The sequence below is a fragment of the Oncorhynchus mykiss genome, chromosome 22, assembly GCF_057628025.1.
Source record: "Oncorhynchus mykiss isolate SJ-2025 chromosome 22, ASM5762802v1, whole genome shotgun sequence".
NCBI classification, from domain to species: domain Eukaryota; kingdom Metazoa; phylum Chordata; class Actinopteri; order Salmoniformes; family Salmonidae; genus Oncorhynchus; species Oncorhynchus mykiss.
This window is the reverse complement of record NC_143043.1, coordinates 14,621,594-14,646,722: the sequence shown is the minus strand read 5'-3', so window position 1 is coordinate 14,646,722 and position 25,129 is coordinate 14,621,594. Positions and strand designations below refer to the sequence as shown.

The 25,129-nt window shown below is 40.2% G+C and overlaps 1 pseudogene; it reads right to left on the bottom strand.

Annotated features, from left to right (window-relative positions):
• Nucleotides 1-1,356: 1,356 nt before the first annotated feature.
• On the bottom strand, nt 1,357-7,961 carry LOC110502047 (endothelin receptor type B-like; annotated as a pseudogene).
• Between the last annotated feature and the right edge of the window lie 17,168 nt (nt 7,962-25,129).

Genomic DNA, 25,129 nt, shown 5'->3' with positions numbered 1-25,129 from the left:
GCTGGTCTAGTGCGTCAGGTCTGGAGTGAACCAAGGGCTATATCTGTTTCTGGTTCCATTTTTTTTGAATGGGGCATGCTTTTTTAAGATGGTGAGGAAGGCACTTTTAAAGAATAACCTGGCATCCTCTACTGACAGGCTGAGGTCAATATCCTTCCAGGATACCCGGGCCAGGTCGATTAGAAAGGCTTGCTCGCTGAAGTGTTTTAGGGAGTGTTTGACAGTGATGAGGGGTGGTCATTTGACCGCAGACCCATTACGGATGCAGGCAATGAGGCAGTGATTGCTGAGATCTTGGTTGAAGACAGCAGAGGTGTATTTGGAGGGCAAGTAGGTTAGGATGATATCTATGAGGGTGCCCATGTTTACGGATTTGGGGTTGTACCTGGTAGGTTCATTGATAATTTGTGTGAGATTGAGGGCATCAAGCTTAGATTGTAGGATGACCGGGGTGTTAAGCATGTCACAGTTTAGGTCACCTAGCAGCACGAGTTCTGAAGATAGATGGGGTGTAATCAATTCACATATGGTGTCCAGGTTACAGCTGGGGGCAGAGGGTGGTCTATAGCAAGCGACAATGTTCAGAGTCTTGTTTCTGGAAAGGTGGATTTTTAAAAGTAGAAGCTTGAAATGTTTTGGTACAGACCTGGATAGTAAGACAGAACTCTGTATGCACCAACAACATAGGCATTTCTAAGGGACATAGACAAAAAGACATACAGTCAACCACCAAACTATCAATTAATATGTTGTGGACAGACTTAATATAGCTGGCTGGAGATTTGGGTTCTAGGTTGCAGAAATTACTATCAACAGACTCACATTTCCAAGATTTACTTTGCTGTAAATGTTCTTATTAACATGCAAACTAGCACTGTGAATGCCCTTAGATTAAACCTTTGCTATGAGTGTACGATGATTCCGCATTGACCTGTTCAACTGTCTAATATCTAGTTCAGCTTTGGTCACTGTTTTCCAGGACTGTATTCTTCAACTATCACCTCCTCAAGTCATTGCCCTCACAAATGTAGTGGTGTCAGTCAGTAAGGCAGGAATGACCTTGAACAGAGTCCATACAGCATCCGTCCCACTGTCAGCCTATACCTCTTCTGTCTCATATGTAAGAACTGAAATAGCAAATAATGAGGAACATTATATTGTATCTTACCTTAAAAACAGGTTTCGAATAGTTTGCTGACCATGTACAGAGCAATAGGGTTGATACAGGAGTTCAGCTATGCTATATTAATGCCAATAGTACAGGACAAGAAATACACTAAAAAGGATGAGTGGATCAAGTAAGTAACACATACCACAATTAAAAACAGCAGTGACAATCGTATGTATCCTTTTACCTTACCTCAGTAGCTGACACCTTTTGGGATCCTTCTCATCATAAATGGTGAGTTTTAAGACTCTGCTCAGGTACAGCGGTAACCACCAGAGGGCAAACACAAGCACTAAGCAAAACACTGCCTTGGCCACTTCTCGTCTCTGTGAAAACAGATGAGATTTACGTCAGACATTTTAATGTCATCATATAAATAAATATATTATGGAGGTAGCGCACTTGTCTACACCATGGGTCGCTAAATCCTGTCTTGGAGAGCTACTGGATGTGCAGGCTTTTATTCCACCCCAGCACTAAGACACCTGCTTCAAATAATCAACTAATCATGGGCTGGACAATGGATTAGTTGAACCAGGTGTGTTACTTCTGGCAGGCACATGCACAGATACGGCTCTACATGTGCAGAACACATGCCCATTTGCCCTTCCAGTCTCCAAAGTTCCCATTTCAGTAGTAGTATAATTTCCACCCCCATTTTGTTGGGGGGGGGGGGGGGGGGGGTTGCATTGTTGTTCTGAACCCATTAACTTCTCATCTATGCTTCAGAACCAAAAAGTTGCAAGTCTTGATTATTGATCAATGACCAGTCATCAGCATTGGCACGCAAAGGCGTGCGCACATCGATTAAAGCCATAAACAACTTAATTTCCTCCAATTTTGCCAAAAACAGAGTAGGCCTACGTTTATCATCCATATAAAATACACTTCAGCAATCTACAACTGACTCATCTCTGATTCATAATTTTCATATTTCAGGCCTAGTTTGGGAGCCATCTAAAGATAAGCAACGGTAACATCGTAGTGGTTTCGATATTACTCTAGCGAATTTATAAAAATATTTGTCAGGAAGAACAGGGCTACCTTTGCCTGATGACTCAAATTTAATTATTCTGCTGCTCTATGTTCTCTAAATACTTCAGTCTGAGACTGCCGTTGTTAAAATCATCTGTGGGACTGCCGTTGTTAAAATCATCTGTGGGACTGCCGTCATTGAAATCATTTGTTGTGACATCAATATGAGGGGTGTTGTACCAAACAAAGTCATCAGCGATTGGATCATCTCTAACCAATCAGAATATTAAAGCCAATGACGAATTTTCAAAGCGCCACTTACCCACGTGTTCTGGCTCTGAGCCATCCCATCGTTTTCTTGGACCAATCGGCACAGTTAGAATGTATTTTGGCTTTCAGAAATCGTTGGGGAGGTACTCAGATCCAGACTCTATGAGGGGATTTGATTAATCTAGCCTTTTGCACCGGGTGTAAATTGATTGCATTTGTTTTGGAACTGGGCTACCTTCCAGGCGTGAGCCAGGTGCCTGCCCTGCTCTGTCAGATGGCGAAGTCGGCTCAAAACAAAAGTGATGTAATTAAGCACATGTAGTAATTTGCAGTATTAAGTTTTCCCATGCAGAAGTGATTGCTTTTGATAACAATATATATATATATATTAAAAGGTCATTTACCACCATCACAAGTGCAGTCTCAGTGCTATGTCAATACATTTGTAAAAACCTGTTTTAGCTTTGTCATTATGGGCTATTTTGTGTAAATTGATGAGGGAAAAAAACAATTGAGTCAATGTTATAATAAGGCTGTAATGTAAGAAAATGTGGAAAAATACTAAATACTTTCTGAATGCACTGTCTGCCTAGTTTATATTGGCTGTTAACATGAATTACTTTCAGCTTCAAATGAAGGTGCAAACCGCAGTTTATTTCTGTAGCCTATCTTGTTTTTGAAAATGCATCATCGTTTATGGCTGTAATGACAGGGGGGGGGGGGGGGGGGGGTTGCAAGTTTTGTACTGTGATAAATGGAGTTTGTAGACATACTGTATGGCCACACATTGATTAATTCACCTGTGTGCAAGTAAATGCGGGGAACTGCACACGTGCGAGTGGGACAGGACTCTGTATTGAGGACTGGGTAGGAAACCCCATTCTCTGGTGTTGGGGAGCAATTGCGTTGAGGATACGGCATGAGTTCGCCAGGCGAGGAATGGCGGTGAGAACTCCTTTGTTTTGGTAAAGCTATGGCATGAGTTGGTTCTTTGCCTAGGGATAGGTTTCTACCAAGAACTGTTTTGATCAGAATAATCATTTTTGTAAGAAAAGCGTTCTTTGTAAATCAAAGGGTTCTTCTACCTAGAACATTTAACATCCTAAAAACCGTTTTTGGAAGAAAGAGTTATTTGATGATTCTTAGAACCACATATAATATTTCCCAGAATGCTCTATTGCAGTGAGATTTTCAGAATTGTTTGTTTTAATGTAATATCTGTGGTTTTGCATTTACATTGATTGGTCACTACATTTTATGCTACACGAAAATAAATAACACATTTTTCTAAACTAATCCAATCTGTTGGATATATTGCACCCGCTACTTAGAGGTTGTTCCAGGTTGTCTCAGTAGTCAACGTTCCCTACCCTGGCAGTCATTCTGAATGCAGGTTGAGGGTGATTAATAATCCCACTTGTTGTCTATCCTAACTCTGGCTGGATTCCAATACACATCACTTTGCCAGCCAGCATAATGTCATTTTCAGGCCTGATGTGGCCTGTAAACCAGGCAATTCCTAACACCACTGTGTTAGTGTATAACTAGGCCCTCAAAGAAAGGCCTTGTGATTTAAGTATTGTATTGTCATAAATAATGACATTTTAAATTCTAATAAGGCTGGTGGAACAGTTCATAGGGGGTTCTAGGAAGAACCCTGCAAAGATAAAAGTATTCTCAGTAGAAGGGTTCTCATAGGCAGTTCTAGGAAGTACCTTTAGATGATAAATGGTTATTTGTAGAACCCTTCCTAGAGGGTTCTAGGTAGAACCATATACAGGCTTTTCTTTGAGGAACCCTAGATACGGGGTTTTACCCAGCAACAAAAATAGTTCCCCCTAATGTGACAATCCGAAGAATCCTGTATAGTTCTACTTAGCACTTTTTTTTCTAAGAATGTAGCTTGGACAGAGCCTGAAGAACAATGGGTGTATAGATGCAGAGACTGAGTGTTGGGCATTAGGCCGAAGAGTATCGAGCTAACATAGCTTAGCCTGACTTATCCCGAAGATGGGAGTGTGCGAGGGATGACAGCGTTTGGCATTCGGCTGAAGATTAGGAGCAACATAATCATTTCACACAGACTGTGTTTCTGGCCTCGGCTGAAGACTTGTGTGCGGGTGATTAGGACTATTTTGGCATCGGCAGAAGAGGAGGGGTGCTCAAGTGAACTTTGTCAGGACTTTGGTCTGAAGAAGAGCACAGTTTGCACTGTTCAATAAGAGACTGAGCCTGGATGGAGCCGAATAATCGTTGCCAAACAGATACAAACATTGGTTAGCAAAATAGTTTAGCAAAATACTTTACTCATCAGATTGTGCTCCTTTCCTTCTTGTAATAATTGCTCACCTAGCCTGTGACCCGGTTTATTTGGGCGTGCCATTTTTTTAGTTGTCGAGCACGTCGCCCAAGCAGAAAACTACACATCTAATAGCACTCCAGTTCTAGAGCTGGAGATTTCTGGTCTGTACTCACCTGTTCGGTGTAGGTGCTCAGTGCATTCTCATTCCTCCTCAGAATCTTCCAGGTCATCAGAGTGTAGAAGACAGCCGTGCAAGCCAGCGGCATGCTGAAGTAGAAGCCGGAAAAGCCACCAGTCTTTTGCTGATTTATAAAACTGTTATGAAAACACAATAAAGAACAGTATTAGTGTTGCTGTTTCAGATTTGATCTAACTACTGGAATGTGATGATAAGCACACATCACTGGCTTCATTATATAATCAGTGTCATTTTCATTTATTATCAAAAGAAAACAAGATCAAACATATTATTGACCTTATTTTCTATATTACTCAATTTTGTCTGGATTCACAAATTACCTGCAAGAACTGATTTTTGTTGTTGGGATGAAGGAGGCATATTGTCAGATGCTGTCCTCTATGGTCCATTATTATTGTATCAAAGCCGACAACTTCAGGCACAGCCAGGATTGTTGATATCACCCATATCAAAGTTATTTCTACTGCTGTGCACGTTGAAACCCCAATGTCTTTGATTCGATTCCAGGATGCAACAGCTCGATACCTAGGAAATCAATAGGGAAATGATGTGGCTGGGGAGTGTTTTGTTCATTTTTTTTGTATTTTTTATTTATTCGTTGTTTTACCAGGTAAGTTGACTGAGAACACGTTCTCATTTACAGCAACGACCTGGGGAATAGTTACAGGGGAGAGGAGGGGGATGAATGAGCCAATTGTAAACTAAAGAACAATTAAAGAACATATTACAACGAAAGGGAATTTCAAGGCCTACTACGAAGATAATTAACTTTTGACATGTAGATATCAGCCAACTTTCACAATATTACTCTTCATATAACAATTGTATTCATTCTCTGGTTTTGGCATGTTAAATGGAAGTAATACAGTTATTTCCAACTACACTACATGACCAAAAGTATGTGGACACCTGCTAGTCGAACATCTCATTCCAAAATCATGATCTGCCCCTTTTATCATTTTTTGCCTAAAATGACATACCCAAATCTAACTGCCTGTAGCTCAGGACCTGAAGCAAGGCTATGCATATTCTTGATACCATTTGAACTGAAACACTTTGAAGTTTGTGGAAATGTTAAATTCATGTTGGAGAAAATTAGGAGAACATTGGATCTAGTAAAATGTGATTCAAAACGTGTTTAGTTGTTTGTTTTTTAAAATACAAAATTATCTTTGAAATGCAAGAGAAAGGCCATAATGCAAAGTTTTAGACTGATCCAATGAACCATTGCATTTCTGTTCAAACTTTTGTATCAAGACTGCCCAAATGTGCCTAATTGGTTTATTATTACATTTTCAAGTTCATAACTGTGCACTCTCCTCAAACAATCGCATGGTATTCTTTCACTGTATTAGCTACTGTAAATTGGACAGTGCAGTTAGATTAACAAGAATTTAAGCTTTCTGCCAATATCAGATATGTTTATATCCTAGAAAATGTTCTTGTTACTTACGACACTGATGTTGGGCGATTAGACCTGGCTCGAAGTCGGCATTCCAATTCATCCCAAAGGTGTTTGATGGAGTTGAGGTCACGGCTCTGTGCCGTGAAGTTTTTCCACACCGATCTCGACAAACCATTTCTGTATGGACATTGCTTTGTGCAAAAACAGGATGCTGAAACAGGAAATACCTTCCCCAAACTGTTGCCACAAAGTCGGAAGCACAGAATTGTCTAGAATGTCATTGTATGCTGTAGTGTTAAGATTTCACTTCACTGGAACTAAGGGACCTAGCCCGAACCCTGAAAAATAGCCCCAGACCATTATTCCTCCTCCACCAAACTTTACAGCTGGCACGAACAGTTCTTGTGCTGACGTTGCTTCCAGAGACAGTTTGGAAATCAGTAGTGTGTGTTGCAACCGAGGACAGGCGATTTTTACGCGTTACGTGCTTCAGCACTTGGCGGTCCAGTTCTATGAGCTTGTGTGGCCTACCACTTTGCGGCTGAGCCGTTGTTGCTCCGAGAAGGTTCCACTTCACAATAACACTTACAGTTGATCAGGGCAGCTCTAGCAGGGCAGAAATTTTACGAACTGACTTGTTAGAAAGGTGGCATCCTATGTCTGTGCCACGTTGAAAGTCACTGAGATCTTCAGTAACGCCATTCTACTGCCAATGTTTGTCTATGGATATTACATGGCTGTGTGCTCAATTTTATACATCTGCCAGCAATGGGTGTGGCTGAACTAGCCGAATCCACTAATTTGAACAGGTTTCCAGATACCTTTGCATACTCGTATATAGTGTAACTTGGAACAGAAATGTGACTTGAATGTGCAATCAATCCTCTTACCTGTCAATGCTCAAGGCACATAAACTCAGCACTGTAATTCCAACAGATGTTTTCTGGACGAAGGGAACTAGTTTACAGAGCACCAAACCAAATGACCAGTCCTCAGCCATGAGCTGCAAAGACATGTCAACATTTAGGTCAGGAAAAATAATTTGTAATCAACACAAACACACAAAAAAACGCTTTTATAAAACAATCAGATGTTGACAATTTTGATAATCAAATAGAAATCTATATTTTATGTCAGGATAGACAGTAACTGTACACCAAATTGCAAATAACTCACCCTGTAAGCGTTGATTGGAAAGTCTATCACAATATGCAGCATGTCCCCCAAAGCAACTGGCAATAAGAATGTTAGGTCCACTTTTGTTTTCATATATGATTCTCAACAGTGCTGAATTACCAACTATTCCAATGATGAATACAAGAGCAGACATCACAGTATTGATGTATTTGAATGTGTCTCTGATTCCAGTTGACACTAAGCACATATGATGGGGTGGGGTGTTTTGTCCTGGCATTTTGAATAAGGGAATGAAGCTATTGGATTTGTGGAGAGGATGTTTCAAAGAGTTGAATAGTAGGAGCTGGTTGTGGATTCTGATCTTTGGTCGCTGCACTGATTATTAAAACCATTCCATTGACGAGCAGCAGAGACAGAACTACAAAGCTACAATTTCCACTGTAGATGATTTCTTCAAAAAGCCCAGCAATTTATCCTCAGGCAGCAATCTGCAAATGAGAATGTAAACCATTACTTGACACATTAGAACCTGGAGAGATACCAAAAACAAATCAAATTGGTATGAAGTCTATTTGATTGCAACAAGAAGCATGAATGATTGTCTGTGAAAATATAGATAACATTGAAATATGTCAGTTTACTAATCAATCCAGCATCAAATTGTTCTCCACAATCAGACAGCCAATTGTAGCCTAAACAAGCAGCAGTCTGTGGCCTAACTCACACAGCTAAGGCAGATGAAGGTTTTTTAGACCAATATTTTATTGGCAAGGTTAGTCATCAATCTGTCACCACAATTACTCCTCATACACTGAAATCTTGTCCTCGGCTTAGATCACACTCCACACAGGATAGAGCTGTGCTCTAAATCCAATGGGGGTTCTACCCATAGAGATCCTTTTAAAATAGCATTTTCATTTCTAATTCTATGGTTCTACCATTATAAATCCCATTTCAAAAACAGCAATGATAAAAGGCTTTCAGGGACATCTGACCCAGTATTTGTGCCAGTGTGTGAATCCTATGATGATCTTTGTGATTGAAACAAGTGTCCGTCTTGAGAGGCCACGGCAGGGTTCCTTAATAGGTGGCCCACAGGGGATTTTTATTTGCCCCCCACCACAGCTTTTCTGAGCAAGATAACAATATATTTTGTATTTTTGTCATTTTGGTTGTTGGACATAAAACACTGTAAAATCACTAGGAAATCAGTTCCAAGTGATTTTAATTTGGGAACCTGTTCCCAAGTATTTCCACACATAAATAGAGACGCATACAGTATGTGATCATCTCCCAATGTAATAAATGTTGAAATTATTTGGTTTTGGGGATTCTGTTTGGGATTCTTGTGGTCAATTTGCAGTGTACAAATTATTTATAACTATGTTCCAGCCGCCAACCATCCGCTCAAGGAAAAATCGGCCCATGGCTGAATGTAATTGGGGACCCCTGGGCTACACTCTCAGAAAACAGGGTTCCAAAAAGTTTTTTGGGTTGTCCCATAGGAGAACCCTTTTTGGTTTGAGGTAGAACCCTTTTGGGTTCCAGTAGAACTATTTTGGGTTCTATGTCGAACCCTCTGTGGAAAGGGTTCTACAGTACATGGAACCCAAAAGGGTTCTTCAAAGGGTTCTCCTTTGGGGACAGCTAAAGAACCCTTTTTGGTTCTAGATAGCACCTTTTTTTTCTAAGAGTGTAGTAAATTACTAGAGGGGCAAGGTAATGAACCCTGAAAGTTCCAGTATTCTAGTTCTTAATTCTATGGGCTAGGGACGTAGGACTAATGGGCAACACTGAATTCTAAATATCATACGATAATAAAAATGCACACTAAACTGTTGCCATGAATTTTATCAAAAATTCTGTCTGATGAGTCTGGGGATGCCGACAGATTCCAGAGAATCTGGGGGTGCGCAATCATCCAAGATTCTGAACACGAGTGACTGCCCCTCGGATCTTAGCGGAGAACGTGCAAAACCCAGGGGGCCAGTTGACCTGTGACAATCAGGTCAAGACCCAGTGGTAACTCTTGTGATGGAAAGTTTATCTGCCAAAATTGCCCACCTACGGCGTTGGATGACATTTGGAAAGTCTGTGAAGAGGACAAAATACTTTGACCTCTTGGAAAGAGGGAGCACTGAGCATGTCAATGCATAATCGTTGTATTGTAATTGTTTTGTAATAGTATAGATTTTGAAGCAGATAGCCTTCATTGTGCAACGCTAAGTGAGGCCATTTGCGGACTTTGCACAAAGATGAAAAATGTATAATGTGAGACATTTTTATTGTTTTAAGTTCGAGGTTTGCCTAAAATCTTCAAAAGCAGTCTGATCCGATACAAAAGTATCAAGGCTTGTAATCAAAGTACAAAGTACAATGACCGTTGATGAAGTTTGAAGCTTTGGATATTTGGATCACATCACCATCTTAAGGCCGTGACATACTCTCCAGTTGAAAAGTGGCATGCCGTTTCACAGACGTATTATGACAACATTTTGTAATGTTTTGGTGTTCGCCTGTTCGCGTTTTCCTTGAGGCAAGTTGAAGTTCGGGAGCCAAAGTCTACGCCCATTTGTCTGTGACTGGTCGACTGGTCGTTTTCAAATAAAGGTCTTTAAAGTCTCGTTGCAGTCAAAAATGTGATTAGCCTGTTTTTTTATATATATTTCCACATTATGAGGTTGGAATAATATTGTGAAGTTGTGCAAAGTATGATAATGCCCTTTTAGTGTAACAGATGTTTGAAAAGACCGCCTGAAATTTCAGCCTGTTTTGGTGGGATGGAGTTTTGGCCTTCCATGGCAACATCACTATGCAGTAAATTATTTAGTAGATCAATGAGAAAGAGAGTGCCAAACGCCTCTGCCAGTAACTCATTTTCTGTTTTCCCTTCCCCACTAAGACCACTCCCAGACAGTCCTAGGAATGTTTTTTAGCATTGTAATTGAAAATAATTACAGTACAATACTTAATTGTTACCCAGAAATAATTTTATATTGAGACGAAAACGGCTGCATTGGACATTATAAGGGAGTATGCAAGCACAGTCGTGCTTATGCTAGGAGCAAACAGAACCTAGTCTGCAGTGGCCTTTACAGGGTGTCAGAACTGCTGGACAGAGAGAGCTGACCTCTTTTTATTTTTATCTAGATATTTCATCTGCTTGGCAGGTAGAAAGATAGCTCGGGGCGTAGAACCACACGACAGAGGAATCTTAAACCACAATCTTGAGAGAGCCTATTTCGACCCCCCCATTAATAACCCCCCATGTAGTGACTGCCCATTACTGCACTGTAAACCATTTTCTGTCAAATGTACAGTAACTTACTGGCAGCAATTGGATTACAGCTAAAATAATCCATTATTTTACGGTACCAAAAATGTTACTGCAATCAAATTTACAGTATATTACTGGAATTGCCCATCCAGCGACATATTGCCCAGAGTACATTGCAAGTTTACATTTGGGTAATTTAGTGGGTGCTCTTGTCCTTAGCAATTTACAGTCAGCGCACTCGACAAAGGTTGATAAAAAAAAAACGCATATCAAAAGTCAAAGCAAGTAAAATGTGGCTTTAACAGTTAGTGAAAATGTTGTTGTCGTTAAGGATACATTGGTCTTCAAAATGATTGTAATATCTACCTACAGATATATATACAGATATATACCTATAATATATCTCTGACTAGATAGTGGCAGTACAATACTGAGACAATCACACTAACTTGATGCCAGAGCAATAGAACACAATACAGCAAAGGTGACTATCAAACTGTAAGAAAATTATTTCTACAGTGTTTTACAGTAATTACAAGGGGTTAGAGCAAGCAGGTTGGCTGTCATGAATTTGCATATTACTGAATACGTGTTATATATCGCTTGCCTTCCAAGACGCCTAAAAAAGGCTTCCAAGCTGGGCGATTACAGGACAAAACACATCAAACAGACATGGGTAAATATTTACCAATTAAACTAATTTAACATCCTCTACCACTCTTAATTGTTACAAAACAACTACCACATATCACTTAATTGGTACAGGACTCTCACTAATGGGCGCAACAAATATAGCCACTTACAAGGCATGCCTTGAAATATGTTAGTGAGCCAGTGATTCTTTCTCCTCCCACAATATTTCTATACAATGCGCTACACTTTACAGTATGCTGCAGTAAATACATAGCATAACAACAATACACTACTTTATTGTATTGAAAATAGTGAAATTGTACCTAATAATACAGCATACCAACAGCATACTACTAGATGACCCTTCAATAGAGGATGAAACCGGCTGTTCATAGCAGAACTGGAACAAAACATAGTGAATATGGTCATTTCAAACAACAGCATACGTTTCCAACAACTGCAACACCACATCATCACTGACAACACAACATTCAGTAACATAAATAGTGTGAGTTTATCCGCACTTGGCCGTCTCCTGAAACGCCATCAGATTCGTATGAAGCAGCTCTACAGAGTACGATTTGAGCCAAATTCTGACAGATTGAAACGACTACTCTATGGATATGTACAAGTAAGCTATACTATCCTGTCGTTGATACTGTATTCCAATGTATTGTGCTACATATTGACTGCTCTGTCTATTCATACTGTCATGCAATAATGTCTTGTCTGTTTCAGAGAGTTATGGAACTAGATTCTGCTGCAGAGCATTATGATTTTGTATACGTTGATGAGGTCAGCTTTAACCTAGCCAAAACAAGACGCAGGGGGAAAAACCTCAGAGGACACCGCGTCAACGTCAATGTCCCTGGACAGTGTGGTGGCAACACCACAATGTGTGCAGCCATTAGTCAGAACGGTGTCCTTCGTCATCATGCCACTCTTGGTCCTTACAATACTGCCCACATTATCACCTTGCTTGACACTCTGCATAATATCCTCATTCCAATGACCAGAGGAATGGGCCAGAGCAGTACGTTTGGGAATGGGCCAGAGCAGTACGTTTGGGAATGGGCCAGAGCAGTATGTTTGGGAATGGGCCAGAGCAGTACGTATGGGAAAGGGCCAGAGCAGTACGTTTTTGGAATGGGCCAGAGCAGTACGTTTGGGAATGGGCCAGAGCAGTACGTTTGGGAATGGGCCAGAGCAGTACGTATGGGAAAGGGCCATAGCAGTACGTATGGGAAAGGGCCAGAGCAGTACGTTTGGGAATGGGCCAGAGCAGTACGTTTGGGAATGGGCCAGAGCAGTACGTTTGGGAATGGGCCAGAGCAGTACGTTTGGGAATGGGCCAGAGCAGTACGTTTGGGAATGGGCCAGAGCAGTACGTTTGGGAATGGGCCAGAGCAGTACGTTTGGGAATGGGCCAGAGCAGTACGTTTGGGAATGGGCCAGAGCAGTAAGGACAACGTAAGTTTCCACCGGGCTGCTCTTGTCCGCAATTGGTTCATTGATCATCAGCAAGTTTTGATGCTCAACCTACCACCATATTCTCCATTTCGAAACCCAATAGAAGAGTAATTTAGGGTTTGGCGTTGGAAGGTATACGATCGCCAACCCCACCAACACATACCCCTCTCCAGGTGATGAAGGAGGCCTGTGGTGACATAGAAAAGGGGGCATGCCTGGGCTGGATACGCCACTCCAGACGTTACTTCCCCTGCTGTTTAGACAGATAGAACATCGCTTGTGATGTTGATTTATTTATTTATGTATTTAAATTTTTAAATGTTTAATTTATTTCACCTTTATTTAACCAGGTAGGCAAGTTGAGAACAAGTTCTCATTTACAATTGCGACCTGGCCAAGATAAAGCACAGCAGTTCGACACATACAACAACACAGAGTTACACATGGAGTAAAACAAACATACAGTCAATAATACAGTAGAAACAAGTCTATATACGATGTCAGCAAATGAGGTGAGATAAGGGAGGTAAAGGCACAAAAAAAAGGCCATGGTGGCGAAGTAAATACAATATAGCAAGTAAAACACTGGAATGGTAGATTTGCAGTGGAAGAATGTGCAAAGTAGAAATAAAAAATAATGGGGTGCAAAGCAGCAAAATAAATAAATAAATAGAATAAAATGATGAGATGATGATGAGCTGCTATGGCCAGACCCAAATAGGAGACAGGATGCACCCTTTTGTTTTTTTATGGCAACAATTGGTTTCAGGACAAGGTTTGTAGAAATCCTAAAATACAGTATATTACCATATTCTGTGGGGGTACAGCATTCTAACTGACTGATGCAACAACTAAAGCCTTAAAATATGTTAATGCTCTAGAGACTCTTCACCCACCCACAACATTTCATCTCATGATGCACCATAATTATTACTGTAAAACACATTTACGGTATTTTACTGTGAATTCTACAATAATCTACTGTATTTTGATTATATATTATCTTACTGTTGATTAATACAGTAGGTTACTAATAAAATAAAACAAACTGCTAACCATAATTTATTCACATTACGTATTTCAGTTGTTGTGAATATTAGCCTATATTTATTTTACCTTTATTTAACTAGGCAAGTCAGTTAAGAACAAATTATTATTTACAATGATGGCCTAGGAACAGTGGGTTAACTGCCTTGTTCAGAACAACAGGTTTTTACCTTGTCAGCTCAGGGATTCAATCTTGCAACCTTTCAGTTACAAGTCCAACACTCTAACCACTGGGCTACCTGCCATCCCAATATATCTGAATACTTTATTAAGTCATCATCTCATCTCTATAACTCTGCTGCCTATGATGTCTGCCAAAATCACTATTTCAGTAGTTCAAAGTAAATAAGGGACGTATCGAAATTTACAAAATGGTTACCTGGAGGAAAATGCGGGAGGAGCATGCTTTTTAAATTTCAGTCAAGGGGAGGGTTTAGTCTTTTTTTAAATCTAGTCCAGGGGAGGGTCATGTACTTTGTAATTTATGGAATTTCTAAAGTTCTCTGTGTTTTAGAATACGTTGCTTGTTAGGCTATATACAACGGGTGGGTCTAATCCTAATCAAATCAAATCAAAGTTTCTTTGTCACTACAACAGGCACCTTACAGTGAAATGCTTACTTGCAGGCCTAACCGACAGTGCAATGTTTAAGTAAAAAAATAGGTAAAGAAATAAAAAACAACCGTAAAAAAGACAGTGAAAAATAACAGTAGCGAGGCTATATACAGAAGCGAGGCTATAACAGTAGCGAGGCTATATACAGGGACCGGTTAGTCGGGCATATTGAGGTAGTATGTAGATATGGTCAAAGTGACCAGACTCATTGCAGAGAAGAAACTGGTCTGGGGGCGTGGTGTTTGGCTGGTGCATAGGCAGCTCAGTTTATCATTGTATTATCATTCTAAATCATGCAATATTTTGTAAATGTGTAAACTTTAGGTAGAAAATAGGTTGATCACTTCAACGTTACATTACCATGTGATCAAAGACGTCTGAAGCTTCATTTTGATAACTTTTTTGAGACGTGTTGTAAAATGTGAGAAAAAAAGATTTCGCTATTGTGATGGTGATTTCTTCGATGCTAACTGGACACCTTATACAGTTGAAGTCGGAAGTTTACACACACCTTAGCCAAATACATTTAAACTCAGTTTTTCACAATTCCTGACATTTAATCCTAGTAAAAATTCCCTGTTTTAGGTCAGTTAGGACCACCACTTGATTTTAAGAACGTGAAATGTCAGAATAATAGTAGAGAGAATGATTTATTTAAGATTTTATTTCTTTCATCACATTCTCAATGACTCAGAAGTTTACATACTTTACACTCAATTAGTATTTGGTAGCATTGACTATAAATTGTTTAACTTGGATCAAACGTTTCGGGTAGCCTCCCACAAGCTTCCCACAATAATTTTTGTGAATTTTGTCCCATTCCTCCTGACAGAGCTGGTGTAACTGAGGCAGGTTTGTGGGCCTCCTTGCTCGCACATGCATTTTCAGTTCTTCCCACACATTTTCTGAAGGATTGAGGTCAGGGCTTTGAGATGGCCACTCCAATACCTTGACTTTGTTGTTCTTAAGCCATTTTGCCACAACTTTGTAAGTATGCTTGGGGTCGTTGTCCATTTGGAAGACCCATTTGCGACCAAGCTTTAACTTCCTGACTGATGTCTTTAGATGTTGCTTCAATATATCCACATAATGTTCCCTCCTCATGATGCCATCTATTTTGTGAAGTGCATCAGTCACTCCAGCAGAAAAGTACCCCAACACATAATGATGCCACCCCCGTGCTTCACTGTTGGGAAGGTGTTCTTCAGCTTGCAAGCCTCCCCCTTTTTCCTCCTAACATAATGATGGTCATTATGGCCAAACAGTTCTATTTTTGTTTCATCAGACCAGAGGACATTTCTCCAAAAAGTATGATATTTGTCCCCATGTGCAGTTGCAAACCATCGTCTGGCTTTTTTATGTTGGTTCAGGAGCAGTGGCTTCTTCCTTGCTGAGCAGCCTTTCAGGTTATGTTGATGTAGGACTCGTTTTACTGTGGATTTAGATACTTTTGTACCTGTTTCCTCCAGCATATTCACAAGGTCCTTTGCTGTTGTTCTGGGATTGATTTGCACTTCTCTCACCAAAGTACATTCAGCTCTAGGAGACAGAATGCATCTCCTTCCTGAGTGGTATGATGGCTGATCTTTTTATGAGGGTGTTTGTACTTGCATACTATTGTTTGTACAGATGAACGTGGTACCTTCAGGCGTTTGGAAATTGCTCCCAAGGATGAACCAGAGTTGTGGAGGTCTACACATTTTTTTCTGAGGTCTTTCTGAGGCTGATTTCTTTAGATTTTCCCATGATGTCAAGGAAAGAGGCACTGAGTTTGAAGGCAGGCCTTGAAATACATCCACAGGTACACCTCCAATTGACTCAAATTATGCCAATAAGCCTATCAGAAGCTTCTAAAGCCGTGACATAATTTTCTGGAATTTTCCAAGCTGTTTAAAGGCACAGTCAACTTAGTGTATGTAAATCTCTGACTCACTATAATTGTGATACAGTGAATTATAAGTGAAATAATCTGTCTGTAAACAGTTGTTGGTAAAATGACTTGTGTCATGCACAAAGTAGATGTCCTAACCGACTTGCCAAAACAATAGTTTGTTAACAAGAAATTTGTGGAGTGGTTAAAAAACTAGTTTTAATGACTCCAAATTAAGTGTATGTAAACTTCCGACTTCAACTGTATGTACATTTATTTTAAAAAAAATGTACCTACATGCGAAAGGGAGCTCAGCAGGTCGGTTCAAGCATTAGGAAACAACCAGACACCATAGGCACAGGAATCGAATCCTGGCAAACTTTGGACAATTATTTTCCGTGAAACCACATTATCAGCACATTGTTGTTCAAATAATTTGTTCTATTTAGTATGGCCTCTGATCATTTTTTGTCTTCAGCGTTCTTAACAATACCACGGATGCACAGTTTTTGTGCAAAAAATATTGAACTGCCCGGGAGACGAGCATTCAACTGACTCTCGTTTATTAGAATTCACACCTATCCATTGAACCACAAAGTTTTGATGGATGCAGAGTGAAATCATTTCTATATTTCCATCAAATGTGTTGATATGTATTTTGACCGGTAGGTGTCCCTAATGTGCATTGTGTTAAAAGCTTTGAGTAATGAAACAGGGTTTTTTTGGCACAATTTGGTGAAAGCCCCAAAGGCTTCAGAAAGCTTCAGTTTCCCATCACTAGAAATTAGACAGATAAGTATAACTGAATTAAAAATGTAGCCAATGTTGTAGTAGCCTAATTATTCCTGGAGTAACAGTGGAACTGGATAAAAGTGCTTCTTTATTCTACAATTAAAACAACTGAGCTTCAGCACTTTGCATTCATTAAGTTCATTTACAGATAATACAATTGAGATTTTAATATACACTCAGTGTCAGTTTATTAGGTAGACCACTCCATTCACAAACATGTTTTTCTCCTATAGACATTGAGTCAGGTGGCCGCGGCTTCCTATATAAAGCTACAGTATATAAAGTAGGCAGACAGGTATGGTATGATCGTAGGTTCCACTCCTATCAGCTAAAAACAAAAAAGGGACACACGATCACCAAAACGGGATAATTGATGAGTGGAAAAATGCCCGGTCTGTTGAAAACCCAGTTCCTGTTGCGAGTGAGGATTTGGCGTAAGCAGCATGAGTCTATGGCCCCCATCCTGCCTGGTGTCAATGGTACAGGCCGGTGGCTGTGGTGTAATGGTGTCGGGACTATTTTCCTGGCACACCTTAGGTCCCTTGATACCAATTGAGCAACATTTGAACCCCACACCTTGTAGAATCCATGCCACAAAGAATTCAGGTTGCTCTGGAGACCAAGGGGGTCCAACCTGGTACAAGATGGGTGTACCTAATAAATTGTATTTGAAAATGACCCAGGGACCAATCACAATGGGCATACAAAACAAAACATGATGTGATTGGTAAATGAGTTGCACACACAATCTATTGTTCAGATATTTGCGACTCATTTACCAATCACATCCTGCTTTTTTTGTAGTCCAATTGTGATTGGTCCCTGAACCCATAGAAGGGCATTTTGAAATGTATAAAAGTCTCCGTGTTTTATTTGTAAAGTTAGTAGGCTGAACACTGACACTGATGAAGTAAGGGCAAAAATATGGTGGTTTTACTTTTAACAATGAAAAGGCACTTTTTATGAACTTCCATTGTCCACCGAGAGTTGCTGAATTCCCCCTTCACTTCAGTTTGCTCCTCAATTCATGCACCTTTGGAGAGCAAGTTAGCAGCATTGTTCCCTTCCTCCTGTAGCCTATCCTAAGTAATTAACCTTAAAAGCGCCAACATATTTTTTTGCTTAAAAGTGCCAACTGGTGTCATTTTTAACCCCAAATTGGTAATGATTGCAAAGAGACACTGTCAAGAAGTTTAAAAAAAAAAAATCCCCAAATAAGCATATATTTCTTACATTTTCACACATTTACAGTAAAATTTGATGTTTAAAAATAAATGTTTGTGTGTTTCAAGATTTGAACAGATATGTTGATACATTTCATCCATATCCATGTGATGAACATTTGTCTGTTATTCATTTAAAGTGTTTCTGTGATAGTCAGAAAATGAAAAATTGGCGATTGGGCTAATCTGACCGATATGGGCGATATAGACGATATGGGCACCTGTGCCATCTGACTTTTAGCTTTAACTCTGGAACCCTATGGACTATCAACTCAGTTCCAAATGCATTTGAAAGATGAGACTCACTGTCTGGAAGCTAAATATGTCTTCAAATTATTGAGTTATTATTTTGTTATAGTGGCTGCCATGTCCCCCAGGGAGCAAATCTGGGGTGGCTCCATATCTGTACATTGTGCCAAATCACAAAGTTTACTATTGAGTCCACAAATTGAGTCCACATATTGAGTCCACAAATTGAGTCCACATATTGAGTCCACATATTGAGTCCACAAAGGAGAGATACTTTTTCATTCCTCCATAGTAACACAGGAATCATGTTCATTGGTATATTTTTGTTGTCAGTAACTATTTACTTGACAAAGTCCAAACATTTCAGAAGGACCCCATTGGGCAAACATTTACCCCTGTTGGAACTTTCATTATTAATACGAAATAAAAACATTGTCATAGCCTACAATTATTATTACAACTATTGCAGTTCGGCATATGCTTGAAACTATTTTGCCGTACAGTCTGAACATGAAGACCACACGCTCTTCTTCCCGCCCTATCCAGTGCACCGCCAAACAGTGATTCTACCACACCGGCTTTCATAGAGTTCTATGCGCTGGATGGCAGAGCCATCACCATAGTGAGCAGCTGACCACCAAGACCCAGACAGACTGGGAGTGGGTGGAGCAGACACTTCACAGACAGCTGTCAAGGTAGTCAGACTGTCAGACTTTTGGGTTCAAATGGGTCACACTTTTCTGCTGCTCTCCCCCTCTGATGATTCAAACACCTGTCAGGTCCTTCCTGCAATTATTTCCTCTCTCCTAGTTCAAAGTGAAGTGGAGTTGGTTAAGTCCAAAGCCTTATTGGGCCAGATAAGGTAGGCCAATATATATGATTAGTTATTAGAAATGCAATCGTAATGTAGGCTAGCTAGCTTATTCTAACAATCAATTTACCACCAATCCAACAATCAGAAAATAGATAATAGCAAAACTGAAAAATCTCATGGTATGGTGGTATGAAAGGAACTTTTGTGTCCTTTTTCAAAGAATGAAGAGACAGATATGGAGAAGGAAAATTATTTGTATGGTATACCTATTGTGGGGCCACCTACCCTGTTGGCCTACCAACCAGAGTTGAATCAACCTCCTGTTCAGTTTGAAAAGGTAATCAACCTCTCTTTCTCAACCTTTTCCCTCTATACCAACAGTGTGTCCTGCGTTCATGATGACGTATTTCTCATTCACAAGTTACGTACATAATGTAGTATTGTACAATTGAGAGGAGTAAATGAGTGATGATGATGGTGAAGATTCCCTACTCTCGGTCCCAGTGGTGTCCAGCTCTTGATCCTCTGGGGATCAGTCCGAACAGGAAATAGCGCTTGTTCTATGTGACTACTGCCAGCAACCCAGTAAGCCCTTCATATGCCGTGAACAATTGGAAAATAATCCTGACCTGGATTTGAGTGTTGCTGAAGATTATGTTTTTCTTCAGACGATCAATTCAAAGCAAACCAACGCAAGTAACAATGGGCCAGTCTAAGCCTTTTGGTGCTCTTTTCAGAGAGAGGAATGATTGCAGTCTTGGGTTCCTTTATGGCTCCTGGTGTGGACAACATGCTTCTAAGATTGTAGATATGGATTTGAATCAAGATCCCTTCTACACCCGTAGAAGAGGCTTGATTTGATGTTGTGTGTTTGCCTTATTTTTCAACTCCAACAAACGCAATAGTTTCTCCTGGAATTGGAGTGGGCCTTAGCTGCCGTGGAAGGTGAACAGGAAGATTGATGTGGGTCCTCACCCACCCTTTATGAGCAAACCGTAGAAGAGAGCTGCAAAAGAGTGGACAGAGCAGAGGTGAGAGCGAATTTAATTGATGTTATACCCTGTCCAATTGATGTTATACCCCTGGTGCCAGCTACTTGAAACCCCTGCAGTCAGCTCCTCTAATGGAATGATGATGCACCTCAATCACCTCTGACCGGACATGTGCAATTGGACCTTCTTAGACTTAAAAGCTAAATATGGCCAAAAAGGAACCGCTTTTCTGTCAAAGTCTCGAGTTTTGGAGATGGGAGGGTGGCTTGGGATTTCGATATTCAAAGAGATTTCCACTTAACCTCCCAGTGTCCGTCACTGTAACATTTTCTGATGGTGCACTCTGAGGAAAACCAACCTCTGTTTTAACCAATTTTAACTTCAGGTCGCTGGAATGGGGACTCCAGAATACCGGCAATCAGAACAGCTTTTTCTCACGCTGTCTTTTCTCACGCTGTCACAAAAAAACCCTTGATGCATTAAATTGTAATTGTTTGAATAATCTAACTGATAAATGAGATACCGTATATTGACTTAGTACTCTCCAAGTCAATACTAGGTTATTTTCCTGTGTTTATAAAGGTGATGGTCTGATCAAAACCATCTCCTACAGACAGCCCAATGAGGTTTGGACCATCCGAGAGAAGCCTTGCTTCCCTCAGATGGATATCAGAGACTCCTCAGACATCTTCAGCCTTACAGGAGGAGACAGGAAGGCAGAAGGTACACCAACCCTGTACTGTCATTGACACCAGCTTCTCTCATCACTCTACACCTATCCCATTACTGTTCAGGTCCATGGACTGTACCATTTTATTAGCGACTTATTCGTTTGGTAATGTTTTGTATCCTTCTATTAAAGGCTGAGGCTGTGGATCCGTAGTTAACCGCCCCCTTCCTGCCCCCATGGATCCCTTTTCTCCAGAGTTGAAAATTCGAATCACGTTCTGCACATGTGTTTCTTTACCTCTACTTTACTGCACAAATGTTGTTCTTCTTGCATGGGCTGTGTCTCAATCCCCCGCATCCGCCAATGGCGTCCTTCCTCACCTGCGGTGGTTTGTCAGACTATGAGACGTCCCCGAAAACCCCAGTGATTGAGATTTTAGTGTATTGATATTCGAGAGAGAGAGGAGAGAAGGCTGCCTAGATAGATATTTCTTTGGTTGGACAGCCTTATATGCAGCCTTCTCAGGGTCCAGGCGAATCTTTTACATAAGAACATACAAACTAAACATAATGAAAATGCGGTTAGGATCACTCTGACCGGCACTCCTATAGTCCCAGTTGGTGTTAGATAGATCATGTGGTCACTGTGTTTACCCTATTGGCTCACAGCAAAAACTTGACATTTTTCAAACACAATTTTATTGTTGTCTGCTTGTCTTAGTCAATGACCAACTACATTTAAGAAGAGTACAACATGTCTAAAGAATACTTTTCAGCATTGCCTGCTCCCAAGCATTCCCAAAACGTAATATTGTAGAGCTCCCTCATGCCCCTTTTCGCTACGTGAGTAAGTGTATTACTCTAGGCTACCTGGTGGCGGCAGGTACCCTAGTGGTTAGTGTTGAACTAGCAACCGCAAGGTTGCAAGATCGAATCCCCGAGCTGACGAGGTAAAAATCTGTTGTTCTGCCCCTTGAACAAGGCAGTTAACCCACTGTTCCTAGGCTGTCATTGTAAATAAGAATGTGTTTTTAACTGACATGCCTAGTTAAATAAAGGTTAAAAAAAAGGTGCTAGCTACCAACTAAAACATGAATCGAACCAAGATAAACAAATGGACTATAATGCTAGTGAGTGGATTTACGAACAGACTATACTACACAAGTTAAATGTCTTACCTGTGACTAAATGTTTTCCACACGTGTAGCCTACTTGGACACTGGGTCGCCACAATTTTCCACTGTCACACGCCAAATAGCCTGAAGCCACAGGGCTCTGCATTACGAACCACAGGTTGGAGTTTTTGACCTGGTACATTTAATAACACACCACCTTTTCGGAATGTTTTGTTATTTCTGTATGACAAAAAATCGACGATGAAGTTGGCTTTTTTACACTGGGGGTCAATGGGCGTGGTCGAGGGGAATTCCTTATTATTACGTGAATATCGACTCGGAGTATTCCTGTTCATAAGGGTTTGGAATTTTGGAAGGTTCAACAATCTTTAGTGAACTGACAGTTGATGCAAGACTCGAAACAACAGTCTGTCAAACCTGGAGGATTTATAAACTGTTTTTCAACTTGGTGTACGCAAGCAAAGCATTTTAATGTCTAATGTATGTCATTCCAGATTTGTATTTTGTCAATATGAAGAAATATGTTATTGACATCTTGTTTTAGCGCTACCAAAATGTTAGATTGAAGACTCTGTTTAACCAGCTATCTAACAACTTGCATGAACTTAATTTAGCTAAATTAGCAAAAAAAAAAAAAAAATGTATTAGCCTAGAGAATACAAAATATTTAAAAGCAGGTTGTTACATTGTTTCAGTTGCCTATGGAGTCCATGGGGCTCAGAGACAGGGGGAAGGGATGATGTCAAATGTTTCAACTTCAATGAAATCTCAGCCCCATCAACACCTTCATCTTAAGATGTCCCAAGACAGATCTTCATACATAAAGTTGATCTTCTCTTGCTGAACAGGTGAGAGTGCAATTCTGGGTTTTCCTTGACAGTTTTATCAACCTTTTAGTGCATTGGGCTTAATCAGGGTCACACAGAGTGATTCTTGTTGGTCTCAAAGAAATCTGCTTTGAAACAAAAGTATACACCTCACACACATGGTTATGGGCTTAAACAAAAGAAGTGACCTGTACCGTGTCGGATAGAGTTTAAATGTATTCTGTTTTGAGTTTGCATTCCAATATTACACTATATACATCACAGAAGACTGAAATATAACAAAACTGTTTGACATTGAAACACTGGATTTTTGTTATAAATGTTTTCAATATACTGTATATAATTATTATTTTTCAAAAATATTAATAACCTTCCACCCATGAAGCCAAAAAGGGTGCCTTTGGTCATTGAGTGCAGGAAAGTGCTACATAGAGGATACATCTACAGTACTTGTTATGTCAAATATATCCCAAACATAAATTATAGAGAAATGTCTGGTCCATGTATTGATTGTTTTGTTTTGTCTTATTAATCAGGGATGCCAACATCACATGCTGCAGAGTAGATAGAATGTATTTGGATGAACTGATGAAGTAAGTTACGACTGTGCATGCATCTGACATTTTTTAAACATGATAGTCATTGTGTTTTGAACACAAGACTATTTTTTTATTTTGTTAGGATACAAGGATGGAAGACTACATGTCAGCAACTCAACTCAAGGTAAGCTGTCACCTAGAAAATACATGTGAGAACACGCCATTGCAAAATATAACAGGCAATGTTATATTGAAGTGCTTAACTGATTAATTCTATTTTCTGACTTGACACACGATAAAGCTAGGGTCCTAACTGGTGTCAAACATTAAGCTCTTATGGACGGTAGGGCTTTCTGCTTAAGGTGAGCTATTTATAATTACAAGAAAATTGCAGGTTAGATGTGATGTTGTTATTGATGTTACTGTATTTATTATATGATAGCTAATTCCTTTATTTCTTTCCAGTTAGAATTTCATAAGGAAGCTTTTTATGTTTGTTCTCTAAGCATCATGATGAATAGACACAGTGATCTACTTTTGTAATTTGTCTTCAGATTTGACATCCAAACTACAAAGATGGGGTTCTACCTCACCGCCAACATTGAGCCGTACCCCACAGGAAGACAGAAGGCTACCAAAATATGGGCATCTGCCTCAGGTGGTACTGTACAGTGTTGTTAATCTCATGGACAAGCTCCATCCCATGTGGTCTGACTGTTTTCTGTTGTGTTTGTCTCTCCCAGTTCACCCATCCAGAAGGCCTTGTGATGCTGGGGCCAGACATCCTGCAGAAACATCTCCAAATGAAAAGCCTGGAGATATAATCTCTCTGGATTCAGACCAGCATGGCCTACCAGCATTCGGCCAATCCCCACAACATTAAGCCCCCGTACAGCCTCATTGCCCAGATGCATAGACTCAGAAGCACATGGAATAACAAACCTTGCCCAAAAAGACCAAAGCACCCATGGCCTCTAAATAAATATAGCATTAGTAACAACCCAAAGCCTGTGTTGTTTTTGTATAAATCTTGTTGCTATGGAACCAAGGCAATTAGCATTTTGCTAACTAGAAAGAACTACAGACCTGTGTTGTTGTGTTAAAATGTTACAAAGAAAAGGCTGGTTATGCTTCTTGTCAGATGCATTTTAATATATTTTTTTGGCCTACTATAAATTAAACAATGAGCCAACAGTCCCCCGAAAAAGAAGATGAGGCACCTTACTCTACACAATTACAAGTAGGCCTAAAAGATGAAGCTGAGGTGCCAACCACCTTTGAACTCACAGTTGAAAACGTGCAGAGGTTGGAGCAGCAGTTTGAAGGCACAGAATGGCTGTACAGCAGCAGTCGCAACTTGGAGGGGTATGTGGAGCAATGCAGCCAAATGGACTGGGAGGCCGGGAGAATCGAGGAGATCTGTGAGCAGGATGATAATGGTAGGACTACTAGTATTATGTACAGTGCCTTCAGAAAGTATTCCCACCCCCACATTTTGTTGTGTTACAGCTTGAATTTAA